Raw genomic sequence first — 15,239 nt, 5'->3', positions numbered from 1 at the left:
TTATATATTAAACATGTTAATACTACAATGCAATCAGATTTGTTTTGATGAAATCAATGTTGCCAGCTCTGTAAACAGAATTATTATTGCTATCCTGAGAAAAAATTGTCCACAGTGCCTAAGAATAGAAAAAAAAAATAAAGTCTCAAGATGGAGAGACTTTCAGTTGTTGTTTTGTTCTGAAAGTAGGATTATTTGATTGCTGTGGAGTTAATACTGCAGTGCTTTGATAGAATGCATCATGCAGGCCAAATTGATAATAAATACAAGGGATATTGGAGAAAGAGACACGGAATGATTAAAGAACATTGATTAGAGAAGGCAGATGGGGGGGATGCTGACAAGGAGATAGTGGTTAAATTGAATGGAGAAAAACAAGAGATTGAAGGGTGTTGGTCTATAAAAGTGGTGTTAAACATGTATCGTACTGAGAAAAGAAAGAGACAATCGAGAAAAGGTCAATTCAGAGATAGGGCAAGAAGGAGTGCAGCTATAGGATCGAAACAGATTTACATATACATGTTTTATGGTTTTACACATCAATAATATTTGAAGCTGTTAAGGTACAGGCAGGTAAGGATATTAGTTCCTGCAATATCATTATTATATAATGAATCATTCACTGCATGTGGAATAATTAACAGGCAAAATAAAAAGCTATTGATCAAAGACTTCATGTCTCCCAGGTCCATAGTATATTAATGGTAATGAAATGTCAGATGTTGCATCTATGACTAGAATATCTTATTATTAGTATGAGTTGAGGTTATTAAAGTACAATAGTTTTAATGAGGTTGATATCAGGCGTGTAGGCTGGCATACTGCTTTACTGGCAAACTGCAGGTCTGTGTGTCTACGTCCCACCATCTGCCATTAGGCGCACCTGTATGCATTTTCATGTGTGTATCATGGTGCCTATTGTTACTTCTAGGCATGACACACATTTTGGCACCAAAACTCATTTGAAGCCTTTCTGTTGTTATTTTCCTTGCCTACATTGGCATTCCTTTTAAAGCAGAATCTGCTGAAGCCAATTGCCACTGTCACTGACTTATTCCTCCAAAAACTGGGATATAAAACCTGTTTTATATTGTATGTTTCTTTATTCTTCTCCTTTTGTACCATTACCATATGCCCTCTCTATTTTGGTCTTTATGTCATGGTTTTCCCTGACTTTCATTAGCTCTTACCTTCTACTCTTCTACATGTTTTCCTTGTTTGATTCTCTTCTCACTACCACTCGTTTGTGATCATTTCCCCTCTTCTGTCTTTCTCTGGTGACTAGATGAAAAGTAAGTTTCCAGTGCATCCATTTTAAATAGGAAGCTATGAAATACATAAAAGCTATGGCTCATTAACAATGATTTCTGCTTCATGGCACATGATTGCAGGGAATCCATTGCAATCATTTGAACAATCATATTCTTGCTGTATTTACATAGAACTGAATCTGAGCCTTTGCTGAAACCTGGTTCCTGCTTCCTCTGAAAGTCAAACCAAGGCTGACTGGCTGTTAACTGGCAAGTAACTAGGTACCAGATAACCCAGATACCGGTAATCTCAACCTTCCTAAATCTCCTCTCTCCGTATTCAGCTCCTTCAGTCTCGTAACAGAGTCGGAAGTTTCTCAGCTTCTCCGATCCTCTCCGCCTACTACCTGCTCGCTGGATCCTATGCCCTCATCCCTACTAAAACAGTGTGTCCCTGCCCTTACTCCAGCTCTTACCCACATATTCAATTCCTTTCTGGCTTCTGGACGCTACTCGGTTCTCATTCTCCTAGACCTTTCCTCTGCTTTTGATACTGTCGACCATTCTATTCTTATGCAAATTCTCCATTCTCTGGGTATCCGGGATCAAGCTGCATCCTGGTTCTCTTCCTATCTCTCTAACCACTCCTTCTCTGTCGCTCTTACTAACAAATCTTCTACCCCAGTTCCGCTTAGTGTGGGGGTGCCTCAGGGCTCTGTGCTTGGTCCCCTGCTGTTCTCCCTGTACACTCTCTCTCTAGGAGACCTTATTTCTTCTTTTGGTCTTAAATACCACTTATATGCAGATGACATCCAGATATATTTAGACACCCCTGCACTAACTGCTGATGTTCAAACCCAGATTGGTAACTGCCTCCTGGCTATCTCCTCCTGGATGAACCGACGCCAGCTCAAACTTAACCTAGCTAAAACAGAGCTCATGGTCTTCCCAATCAAACCTGGCCCTCCTCCTCCTTTCACCATTACTATTGATGGCATGACCATCAACCCTGTAAATTCTGCACGCTGCCTTGGGGTTATCTTTGACCAGTCCCTCTCCTTCTCTAACCATATTAATAACACTGCCAAAACCTGCCGCTTTTTCCTCCACAATATTGCCAAGATACGCCCCTTTCTTTCACAAGCAACAGCTAAAACACTAATCCATGCCCTTATCCTTTCCCGCTTAGATTACTGCAATCTCCTACTAACCGGCCTCCCAGACTCCCACCTCTCTCCCCTGCAATCAATTTTAAACTCTGCTGCCAGGATCCTCCTGCTCTCTCCTAAGAGGGAACCTGCTCAGCCTCAATTAAGCTCTCTAGCATGGCTGCCTGTCAAGCAAAGGATAGCTTACAAAATCCTTCTGCTGACATTCAAAGCCCTTCACTCCTCTGCTCCTCACTACATTTCTTCTCTGGTCTCCCTACATGTTCCTGGTTGTCTCCTCCGCTCCTCTCAGAGCCTCCGTCTCTTTACACCATCCACACCCACTGCGCTCTCTCGTCTTAAACCTTTCTATCTCGCTGCTCCTTACCTCTGGAACTCTATCCCTGAATCCCTCCGTAGGGAACACTCACCCACTCTCTTTAAGAAAAAACTCAGCTGTTACCTTCTGGAGCACTAAGACATTACTTTGCCCAGTCCTGCGCTTAAGGGCAAATGCCCATACCTGATGCACTCTTACCTTCCAGTTTGTGCCTGTATGTTACCCAACCACTCAGATTGTAAGCTCTATGGGGCAGGGACCTCCTTCCTACTGTGTCTCATACCACATGGCACTTATATATATATATATACATATATGTATTTATTGTATTTATTTATTATATCACTCGTCCTCCCTGTGTGTAATTTTGTATTCTGTAAGACTGTACAGTGCTGCGTACCCTTGTGGCGCTTTATAAATAAAGTTATACATACATACATACATACATACATACCCATGGGGCTCCGAGTAAAGGCCACTTCTGGCAACTGCAACAAAACCACCTTTCCAAATGTATCTATAGTGAGGGAGGACTGCTTCTGCATTCCTTGTCTTAAACTTTCTCAATGCCAACTGCCAGGTAACTTATGTGACCACCCTTAAGCCAAGGATCCACCCAGACAATCACTATCCAGGAAGGGCAGCCTTTCTAGCATTGCCATGCCCTGCTCCCTCCATTCCACTACAGGTCATTGGGCTTAGTGTTACAAAAATGTTAGCTAGTGGCTAGCTATCTGGTAGAGCAGGTGGAAAGGTCTAGTTGTAAATTCAATGCCTAAGTAAGGGATTTGCAAATGCTTCTATGCATGCACCCAACCAGCAGAGCCTGCTGATGGGTCCCATGGGCAAAGCAAGTGGGAAAAAGAGGGTTTGAAGGGTTCCAAATGACAGAAGGCAACATATTCTGCAACTCTGTACAATAAATGGTATATACTTTAACATACAAAATACATACAAAAACAAGCAATAACTAATGCAATAGGAAAAGCGGGTCCTGCCCAAAAGAGCTTACAATTTAAAATATTGAATAAATTCATGCAATCTAGGACCCCAGCTGCAAAAAAAAACCCTCCAGTACAGTTAATTTAATAATTGTAAAATAAATTAGACCACTCTGATATATATATATTGTACACTTTACAGTACAAATTTGCTTATTATTACTTGCGCATCAGATTTGTTAACTATGATGTATCTACAAAAGTATCCTGTTCATATATACAATACCTTTCAGTGTTTTTTAACCATAGCTGTATCTCTGTAATACCTAAAATTTTTCAACCAACACCCAAATGTAATGAAAAAAAAAATTGCTCAAGTCACTACACACCCCTAGTTCTTCTATAACACGGATCACATTGGCATAAATGTGATCTTAAGTGCTTGCTCATTTAAACTGTAAATTGCTCACTGCTTCGGAAAGGGCAACCGATAATTTACTTTTTTTGAACATGGCACTCTGGAGAACAGAGCATGACACTGGCTGTCACTCTGCAGAACATAATGAAAATATGCCTCCGCTAAAATAAATCTATGCAAGGACCCAGAAAGGTTTAAGAATTGTGTCTTTTCACGTTTGTGTTTTTTTTTTTCTGAATAGGTCAGCGAATCAGTCCATTACCGTATAAAGAAAACAGGGTATTGCTTTTGATGTTTTAGAGAACATTTCAAACTAATTACAACCATTTATGTCACCAGGCGCAAGCTATGATATTATGGAGGAGAATCAAGAGAAGCCACGAGCAAGGGAGGTGACAGTGCTGTCACACTACTCGTGCCATCGCAGAATACAGGTGTCCCACCCCAATGACCCCTCTGAAGCTTGAGGGAGCACAGGGCTTTCATTTCACATTCTTAGATGCTCTGGTTAATTTATCTCAAAATTGCAGCAAAGTAGGGAAGGGGATGTTTAAAAACCATATCATACAACAAAGGTTAATTGTGCAATTAAACCAGAGTTCAGAAAATAAATCCCCACAGCCGAGGCTTTCACAGTGTACAATAGTGAAATGAAGGGAGATAAGAGGAATTTGAAAAAAAGTATCTATTATGACTCATGCAGCAAGTTAATTTCTAAGCTCAGGAAAATATGGTGCCTTGAATTTCATTAAGTGAAAATCAAATTAAACTTTTATATTTATTTTATGCAGACACATATTTTCTGTATCTGTTCCTGGTTATTAGAGGCAGTGAACAGACTTCCGGAGATTAGGTGTCTTTAAAAAATACATTTGGTAAACAAAAAAATTGGTAAATGAAAAAAAAAAACAAAATCAGGTTTTACCAAACGTTCACCAAAACCTTTTATAATTCAAATTTCACCAATGTGTGGTGACCATGTTACACCTTTAGTTCAACCAGAAAACCACTATAATGCTTCTTTCACAAAAATACATTTAAAAACAATCACAATTAGGACTCTCCTATTCTATATAGACATAATACACAACCTTCCAAAGTAGATGAAAAAGTCATTTTAATATAGTATAGATAACCCGCCTATTATCTACTGTTGTTTCAGCAGCTGAAATGAAAGCACAGCAGAGTAACCATTTTCATGTAGCAGTTGGACTTACAGAAGACTTAAAGAAGTCAATTAGGCTAATTGTCTGCTTTTACTATAGATGCTGCCAACACTTTAACCCAGGTCATGAAGAATATATTAATCAACTTAGTATTTACCAGACCATCAAGTTTGTTTTTAGATGAACTAGTATTATGAGTTATTCAGTCACTTGATGTAAATAATTAACTGTGCTTCATCTTTCCTCTGCTTATTAGTACCATGACACACGGGGAGATTAATCACTGTGCAACAAATCTCCGTTGTCGCGGGCAACTAATCTCCCCGCAATGCCATCCTACCGGCTAGAATGTAAATCGGCGGTGGGATGACATACGCGGTAGTGCAATTTGCCAAAATCACCGAAGTTTCCTCTCAAGGCAACCTTGGTGACTGCAGCAAATCGCGGCGCCGCATATGCAATCCCACCGGCGATTTACATTGTAGCTGGTGGGATGGCTTCAGTCGCCCTCCCGACTAATCTCCCCGTGTGTCATGGCCCTTAAGCTACAATGACCAACTCACTCATTGTTTAGTCTTTCTTTTATCCATAAAGTTTAAATTACCAGATTATCACCAAAACTCTTAAAAATAAAAATACATCAATAGGCACATTGTGCGAGATTCATCAGAAAGATTGTGGGGCACATTTACACATTTGACAGCAGCCATCTTTGCAAATGAGCCACTACAGTATATATTCCCAGTCCACCACCTAGATAATATTACTCTTCTGAGCACACAGGGGTGTTATACTGAATTAAAATAGTGGGGTGCACTTAATGCAATAGGAGAGTAGAGCTGTGCATTACTGACTACTTCAGTTCCTATTGTCATGATCTAGTATTGCCGTTACCACTTATGCTTGCCCAATTATAAACAATTTTTTTTTTAACTTACTCTTAATTTTTTACTACATAATATAATAGGTTGTGAAACCCTTAAAGAAGACTAATACCAAGAATGTAAAAAAAAAAAGTATCACATGTGACTTAACTGTAACTTATTGGTACGGTAGGACTCAAGAAAGTGTGTAATCATTGTAAGGTTTGTTCAGTCAGAAAAGACAAAGCAAGCGCTTACAGGGGCCTGGACTTTCTGCTGTGACACCTACAAAAATGGCCTGAAGAACAAGGAAGAAGAGAACCAAAAAACCTGTTATGTAGATGGCCAAGCGATAAGTAAAAACTATATCCAGGACAAGGGATCAGAGCAGATAGTAAGAGTCAAATGAACAGACAGGCACATTCCTATAGGAATTACCCAATTCCAACATCATAATTGCATAGAAGTCAATTTAGATAAACATAACTTTGTACATGTACTAGCAACAAATCTAGGATGACACAAAGGTATCAAGTATGAAAATCATATATTCTATAGAAATGCTGGGAAAAGAATTGTTGTTAAGTAAAGTGAGTATTAAAAAAATAAAGGTGGGATTAAAGTGAAACTGCAAAAGCTATAAACATGCACCAATACTGTATAGCGGGGGTCCCCAACCTTCTCTATCTGTAAGCCACATTCAAATGTAAAAAGAGTTAGGAAGCATAACAAGCATGAAAAATGTAGCTGGAGGGAACCAAATAAGGGCTTTGATTGGCTATTTGGTAGCCCCTATGGACTGGCAGCCTACAGGAAGCTCTGTTTGGCAGTACACCTGGGTTTGTATGCAACCAAAACTTGCCTCCAAATTATGGATAAATGTATGTTTCTAATGAGTTAAATTGGCAGAATTACTTCAAATTAATGTTAAAACTAGCCAAGTTGAAACATTAAAATAACATTTCATTTAGCATATCAAACGACACATTACTTTCCTTTCTCAGTAACCCGCCCACATATTCTGACAATCACGTTAAGTTATGGCTGAGTGACTTCAGTTAACTTCAGCACAGGACACAGGCAACATACAGAAATATAGATGTTTTAGAGAAAGTTACTGGTGTCACAGTTCAATAACATTATCAACGTTATTGATATTCTCATCAAGTAAATGCATTTTATTACAATCATTCTGACTAAAATGCCTTTCAATTAAGCTTAATAAGCTGAAAGTAGGAGATTTCTTGCAAACAGAAGTACATTTCACACACATAGTTTGATGTTGTTACTATTACTGTTTGCTCTTTAACCACAAACCTGCAACAGATGGATCTACAGAATTGGTTGCCAAGGCCGTGACTGCCAAGGTCTATTGACTTGAACATGGCCAGGTTCATTTCGAGGCCAATAAAAAGGGTGGTATTGACTGTGGCCAACACTATATGGTTGAATGGTGAGATTGACATTTTCCTTTGCCTTTTGCCAGGCTGCAGTAACAATAAAATTAGTATCCCCAGCTTAGTAGATCTAAATGAAATCTCTCAAATCAAACATGTTGACTGCTTACTTTAGATGAGGTTTCAGGGAGCTGGAGAAGAAAAGTTCACATGAAGCAAACTTTGCTTTGATGTCACACAATGCAACACAGCATTTAATCAATACAAATGTATGATATTGATCTATTTAGCCAACGTTACATAGTTAAGCTAAGTGGAATACGATCCCCTGCTATTTGTCTATATACTTGTAAAGAGTTGTCATTTTGTCCCTTTACAAATGCATTTTTTCCAGAGAAAACAACCCCAACCTCGACAGTCTAACCTCATAGCTTAAATCTTCCATCCCCTTTACCAGTTTAGTTGCAGTCTCTGCACTCTCTCCAGCTCATTAATATCCTTCTTAAGGACTGGAGCCCAAAACTGCACTGCATACTCAAGGTGAGGCCTTACCAGGGGCAATTTTCATCCCTGGAGTCAATGCCCTTTTTTTATACTAGACTTTAATAGCTGTATTAGCTACAAAATGACACTGCCTGGAATTAGACAACTTGTTATCCACAAAAATTCCCAGAAGGATGCCCCCGACGCTTTAAAAAATGACCTTTAAATGAGTGACCTTCAAAATGTAATGAGAGTTCATCACACTATTCATTGTTTAAAGGTATATTAATCTTTACATATCCTTTGTGTTTTAGACAGTTCTTTTGGCAATGCAGTACATTAAATAAATGCTGAAGTTGTTATTACTATTGTGTAGAAATTAATTACAGGAAAAAATTAGCCTTTTTATTTTAAGAAAACCAAACCTGTGTTTACATTTCTTTTTTAAATTTTGATCCAATTCAAAAATAAAAGCTGTTTTTTTTTTTTTGTTTCTAAAGAACATACATCACTGTAGTAGCTATTTACTTCTATTGTTTTCCAGTGTGCTATGCTACCTTCCTACTTTACTTGCTTTGATTGATTATGCTGTCTCAGAACTGGCCGCACAAAGGTATACTTTTGCAATGTGCTTATAGAAAAACCCTACCAAAAAAAGTCAATAAGTACAGACCAGTCTCAGTGAGAAAGGGTCAGGGTGGGTGAGTTAAAGGGTTGATGTTGAAGGCAAGCTGTTACCGGTTGTCCCTCCACATCCATAGTGATGAAAAATGGCCCTTCTTTTGTCCTGAAAGAGCTTTCAAGAAAGTGGGAAAGGAAGCTAAAAATGCCTTGAATGATGTACAGCCAGATATATAGTGCTCTTTCATTCAGCCTATGCTATTGTGTATCCTACATACCCTGTTTGTTCTACATAACTGGATCTATTGATGCAGTCTGAACTGATAAAAGAAGGTGTTTATTAGTGATGGGGCAGTCACTGAAACACATTCTGAGCTGAAAAATAGGTAAAATCACAGAAACCCTCTTCTAAATTGTGGTAAAATAAATATTTGCACAATATCTAGGCCGCCTCTGTATAGTTTTAATGTAATCTCCTGACACCCACTTTGTCTTTCAAATGTACAATATACTGTACAATTAACATTATAATCAGAGAGGAATTTTTTATTTCCAGGTAAATTTGTATTCTGTTAAAATGTTTCATTTTTTATCATTGTTTCACAACTAAAACATTTTAGAAATGCTGATTTCCTTGAGGTATTACAACTGTGGAAAGGAAAGTTGGGTGCTGCAAATGCGAGGTAAAAGATTTAGCAGAGACTACAAACTAAGGGGCACATTTGCTAAAGTTCGTTTTTTTCTGACCTAGAAAGTCATATAAACTCAGCATGGTATAAATTCGAATTAATCTCAATCATTGCTGTTTTTATAAAATGTCATGATAATGTTTGAATCGTTTGTACGAAAATTTCAAGCATTGTTAAAACTCTAAAAATTTGAGTTTAACCAGATGTTCATTTCCATTAATCCTTTTTATTTTTCCCAAACAGGAATTGCTCCAGAAGCCATTTTAGGAGCATTGGCACGCATCTTGGAAAATAATGCTCAGTTTAACTTGAAACTGGGTGAAACTGAAAACAATAATGGGATTACCTTCCCCTTGAAAACATGTGAAATAGAAAACAATGAGGGGATTAAGTTCCCCTTGAAAACATGTGAAATAGAAAACAATGATGTGATTAAGTTCCCCTTGAAGCTGGGTGAAACTGAAAACAATGAGGGGATTAATTTGTCCTTGGAAATGTGTCAAGGCAGTCACTGACTATTCTATTCCTCCACTATTCTAAGCCTCCATAGGACTCGATGGTACTCGACAGATTAAACTTGTCGAAAATTAACTAAACAATAATAAATCACGAATTATGGGAGTTATTTTTTAAAAACTCAAATTGTTGGGGGATCAATAACGAAAAAATCAAGTTCTGGCGAAAACCCATTCATAAATCTCAAATTTATCTAGAAGTAAGAACAAATTTGACTTTATCTCAAAATTGCTTAGTAAAATGTGCCCCAAAATGAATAAAAGTAAACAATACCTTGTAGCAAAAAACTAGACATAGAGATATATTAGGCCCCTCTCTACCACTGCCTAATCTACTCTTCCAACACTTTGCATTTGCCTCTGTGCCATGCTCTTTTCTTTGCAATTTATGTCATACTATCCATTTTGGAGTAGACCATAGGAGACCAAATACAGGTACATGTAATGTTGTGTAGGTGTATGTGTACTTATATAGAGCTTTTTATTAATTTAAGTACTTACAATCAATTTCAGTTACAGGTTAAATGATTTGGCAAATTATTTCTTTTTGAATTAATTAAATAGATTTTGTATTTTTCAAAGTCAATTCATGTACTAGTGTGTGCATTGGCAGTGCCATCAGTAATGTTGCACAACTCTATATACATGGGCTATGTATGCACAAAAGCTGTCACATTCAATCAACTCACTACATCAAGAATTAGGCTCAAACAATCCCTTCCCATAAAATATTCATATGACTGCTTTCTCCATTTGTCACAGTCACAGCTTCACTAGACCTTTATATACTGTATTTTACCACTATATACTGTAAATATGGATTAATGGGCACACTACTGTAGAAAATAAACTCCATGAAACAATATGTAATAGAGAGTTTTTATTTTTAAGGACGGCATATCTTGAAAAGTGAGTGTCATAATAAAACTGCATTTCAGCCTGTCTTTCCTTGAACCCATCATTTATGGATTGTGCTGAATATTGAAATCTCCAGATGTCCAGAGCTTTAAAGTCCGCTTTAGTGATTTATGGATCTGAGCAAATCGAAATCATTAGAAAAGTGCTGGGATTAGGCAGAATTAATGGAATTGGTGCATACATACTGTACCCAGTGTACCCCCAATGTTACTGGTAAATACCCAACAGCTTCATTGTATTTGATATGAAAAAACTCTTCCATTGACTCCAGTGCTTTTGGTGACCCGAATGTGTTTGTCATAAGAAAAAAATAATACCCATTGATTTTGGCAAAATTTCATCATTTAACACATTTGTCCTTGGGTTCCCAGATTTTTTTGGCGATGTGAAATTGGCAGTTTTACTCATTGCTACTTATTTGTTTTATACAGAATTGAATGGGACACAATACGTTTTTGTGATAGCATCTATTTCTGTAGTTCTGAGGCTCTTTCTGCTAAAGAGTAACGACCCCGATATGACTTATAAATAATGTGAATTTATTAATGCTTTGAAATCCATTACAGGTGCAAATATCCAAATATGTATTTTTTTAGCAAAGGTCACAGAATATAGAAATATTAACAAATAGCTGCCAGAATCCATAACATCCAGTAAAGGACACATAAGCATACTGTAGAACAGGGATCCCCAACCTTTTATACCTGAGAGCCACATTTAAATGGAAAAAGTGTTGGAGAGCACTGCAAGCATGGAAAATGTTCCTGTGGTGCCAATAAGAGCTATAATTGGCTACTTAATAGCCCCTATGTGGACTGGCAGCCCACAGAAGGATCTTTTTGGCATTATACTTGGTTTTTATGCAACCAAAACTTGCTTCCTAACCAGAAATTAAAATATAAGCACTTGCTTTGAGGCCACTGGGACCAAACTTCATCTTCCGTCATCTTCAACGATGTCAGCACCCTCTTCCTATACACTATCCACAGATCTCAAGGCTTCAGACATGCCTGATTTTGTAAATAAAAGACTTGCATATCTGAGTAGCTCCCTGCCATACCCTATAATCAGTCATAATGCTTTGGTCATGTGGGAAGTCTGCGTATCATCACTAACCTCACTGACTGCTGTTGGCCCATAGTATCCAAGATGCCAGCATGAGCGGGTAAGGGTTAAACTTCCAAATCACCCCTACACATTGCTAAACTGATTTAGCCCCAGTGTGTCAGGAGAATAGGGGAGAAATAAAAAAAAGGCTTTCCTTCTACTTCAATGGTTAACGTTTAACTGTAGGAAACATGTATATAAATAAATAACTAATTCATACATTTATTATTCCGCCTTTCCAGTGGGAGCAGCAATCTTCTCCCTTCAGGCTATGCTAATTTATCAGATGGACAGAAACAGTGCCTGAGAGGATATATTTACTTGGAGGGAGCTGAGTGCACTTTAGGCACTCTCTTTGCATATGTTTGTATGTTTCATTTTCAATAAAATATTTATTTTTCACATAGAGTACATAGTGATATGTTTGTACATCTCTAAGTTATAAATTATACATCTTTTTCAGTTTCAATTTAGTATTGTAACTTAAATTAAATGCAGCTGAAGGTATAAAATGTCAAAAATAAGATTTAATTTTTTTTTTTTTAAAGTGGGCCAGGCGCTAGTAGTAAGTGATAAAATAAATTTTAATTCCACTTGGCAAAAATGGAAATTTCAGGGCCCATTTTGACTCCCAGTCCAGGCCTAGAAACCATAAACAAAATCATACCTTTATTAAAACCCTCATTCCAGTTGTAAAAGGGACATCAGCCATTGACTTCTACATGATCCCTATAGGTTTTATTGGCATATTTTTGCATTTGGATTTGTCGTGGTTTTGGCGCACAATAAATCGCGACCAGATTGGGTTTCAACAGCAAAAAACCCAAACCAAAAAAAATCAAGCATTAGTAAATGTCTCCCTTAGTCTCAGAATTACAACAAAATTTTCCTGATAAACCTGACAGTGGAGATCCCATGGCTCTCCTGGGGCAAGGGGGACCATAAGGGCCATAGGATCACTGTGGCCCAGTTGTGTCATTACATTTATCTTCCTGGGTATGCTATTTTTACTATCATTATTGATTTAATTGTTTCTGACTGACTAAATTTTGTTCCTGACTATTCTCATCTGACCTATGCCTGAATCTGAGTATGAACTTGATTAATAACTTGGGTACCTTTTTCTGTTCTGTGCAATCATATACAAACTCTTGCAAATCATACAGGTAACGCATACATTTCACGTTCCCACACACATGAAATTCACCCATTACACTCCCCATTAGGGATTAGCGAATCTGCTCCATTTCACTGTGCCATAAAATTTGCGAGATGGCAAGAAAATTTGCGAAATGGCGAAAAATTCGTGAAACGTCGCCCACGTCTTTTTTTCGTCTGCGTGTTTTTTTGGCATGCATTAGCGAAACAGCAAAAAATCTGCCCTTGTCTTTTTTTGTCGCCCGACGATGTGCCTTTTTTGGCATGACCACGCCCAATTTGACATGCAGCAAAAAAAATCTGTGCTGTGATTTTTTTCCACTGTGAATTTTCACAGAAGTTTCGCAAAACATTTCGCCAATGGCCAAATGTGGAAATTTGTTGTGAATCCATGCCTGCTGAAAAAATTCCCTCATCACTACTCCCCATTTCTTTTCATTACATAACCCAAATGTAATTATGGATGGAAGAAAATTCTTCAATGAGAATTCTACTAGTACAGCTCAGCTACAACCAAAAGCACATTGTTATCTAGCATGGGAAGATTACAGTACAATTTAGACCTGTTGACATTACACTGTAGTTCAACACCAAAAGGGCAGACAATGTGATATATAGATCTTCAGTGCTACCAAATGTATGGTTACTTCTTCCAGCTGCACTCATATTAAAAAAGGAGGAGTCAGAGTTGAGTTGTGAATTCTCATTGGATCTTCTTACATTATTTAGGCTGCTGAACAAACATTTGAGAGCTAAAGAAAAGTTTCATTGAAAAATGTTGCTTTAAGAACACATACCTGATGTTGTTGGACTACAACTCTTAGTGGGTTATGTAATAAAAGACACTAAGGGGCACATTTACTAATCCCCGAATCCGAATCCCGAATGGGAAAAAAACGGATTGGAAACGAAAATTTTGCGATTTTTTTTTCGTCGCCGTCACGATTGTTTCATATTTGTCGCGACTTTTTCGGTGCCGTCGCGACTTTATTGTATTTTGTGCAATTATTTTGTCGTATTTTTGCGTTTTTTTTTCCTCGCCAGTCCGATTTTTTCGTATTGCGCTATAGTAAACGGCGGAAAAATCAATCCGAATGTTTCGCGATGGCGGCGAAAAAGTTGCAAAAAATATATGATAAAGTCGTAACGGCAACGAAAAAGTCGCACAAAATACAAAACAATCGTGACGGCGAGGAAAAAAATCGCAAAAATACCGATCATTACGAAAAGAACGCATTCGGACGCTTTCGAACATTCGTGGATTAGTAAATGTGCCCCTAAGTTTTCCCAGGAGTAATAACCCATAGCAACCAATCAGCAGGTAGATTTACTGGACATGTTTAAAAGCAAACATCTTATTGGTTAATATGGGTTACAGCTACTGGGCAAACTTAGTGACTTTTATTACATATGGGGGCAAGTATTCTATCACCCTCAAAATATGGTATAGCCTGCTTAAAGTTAAAGCCATTTTTTGTAAGCCAAACAGCACTGTTATTGGTACTCTTTACTTTGCTTTATACTGTATATAACATGTATTTAATATTTAGCTGTCATTTAAAGCCCATTTAATACAGAGAATGAATATTTGCTATGTAAGAACCTTTACTGTACTTGAAATTTTGACCATAAGTTATTTTTTAATCAGTGTATGCTAAATTCACACTTGTGTTACAGCCGTGACTGTTTACAAGATAAAGTTTGTATCTCTCCCTACTTTGTTTTATTGCTTTTTCTCTAGTAACCAACAGTTTCTAGAGAGCAACACAAAGACAAAGGAACTGAGACAAGAGACTTATGGTCCATGCAGTTGGATCTTTATACCATTTGCAGTCTGTGGGAAGTGAGAGATAATTAAATCTTTTTATATCAGCTACCAAAAAGCGCAAGAATATACCCTTTGGAGGTGGCACATGTTATAACACCCACACTGTTTAATGGATTCAATTACCATTCCTATGGCTCAAAACCTTTGAGTTTCTTTATTAAAATCTGGCACTGAAATCAGGAGCACTGCGACTAGGACATTGTTTTGCATAGTTGTTTTTTTTCTTAATTGTTTTTTTAGAGGTTTTTTTATTTTTATGTTTAATTCTGTGACTTAAAGACGGCAAAAGTTTTGGAAAATTAACTCTCTAAATGCCCATATAACATGTATCAAAAACTCAAGATATAGTACAGGTATGTACTGTAGGATATAGATCTAGGATCTACATAAGATCTAT

This window comes from Xenopus tropicalis, chromosome 3 (assembly GCF_000004195.4).
Source record: "Xenopus tropicalis strain Nigerian chromosome 3, UCB_Xtro_10.0, whole genome shotgun sequence".
Lineage (NCBI taxonomy): Eukaryota > Metazoa > Chordata > Amphibia > Anura > Pipidae > Xenopus > Xenopus tropicalis.
The sequence above is the reverse complement of the archived record's forward strand: the minus strand, read 5'-3'. Positions refer to the sequence as shown.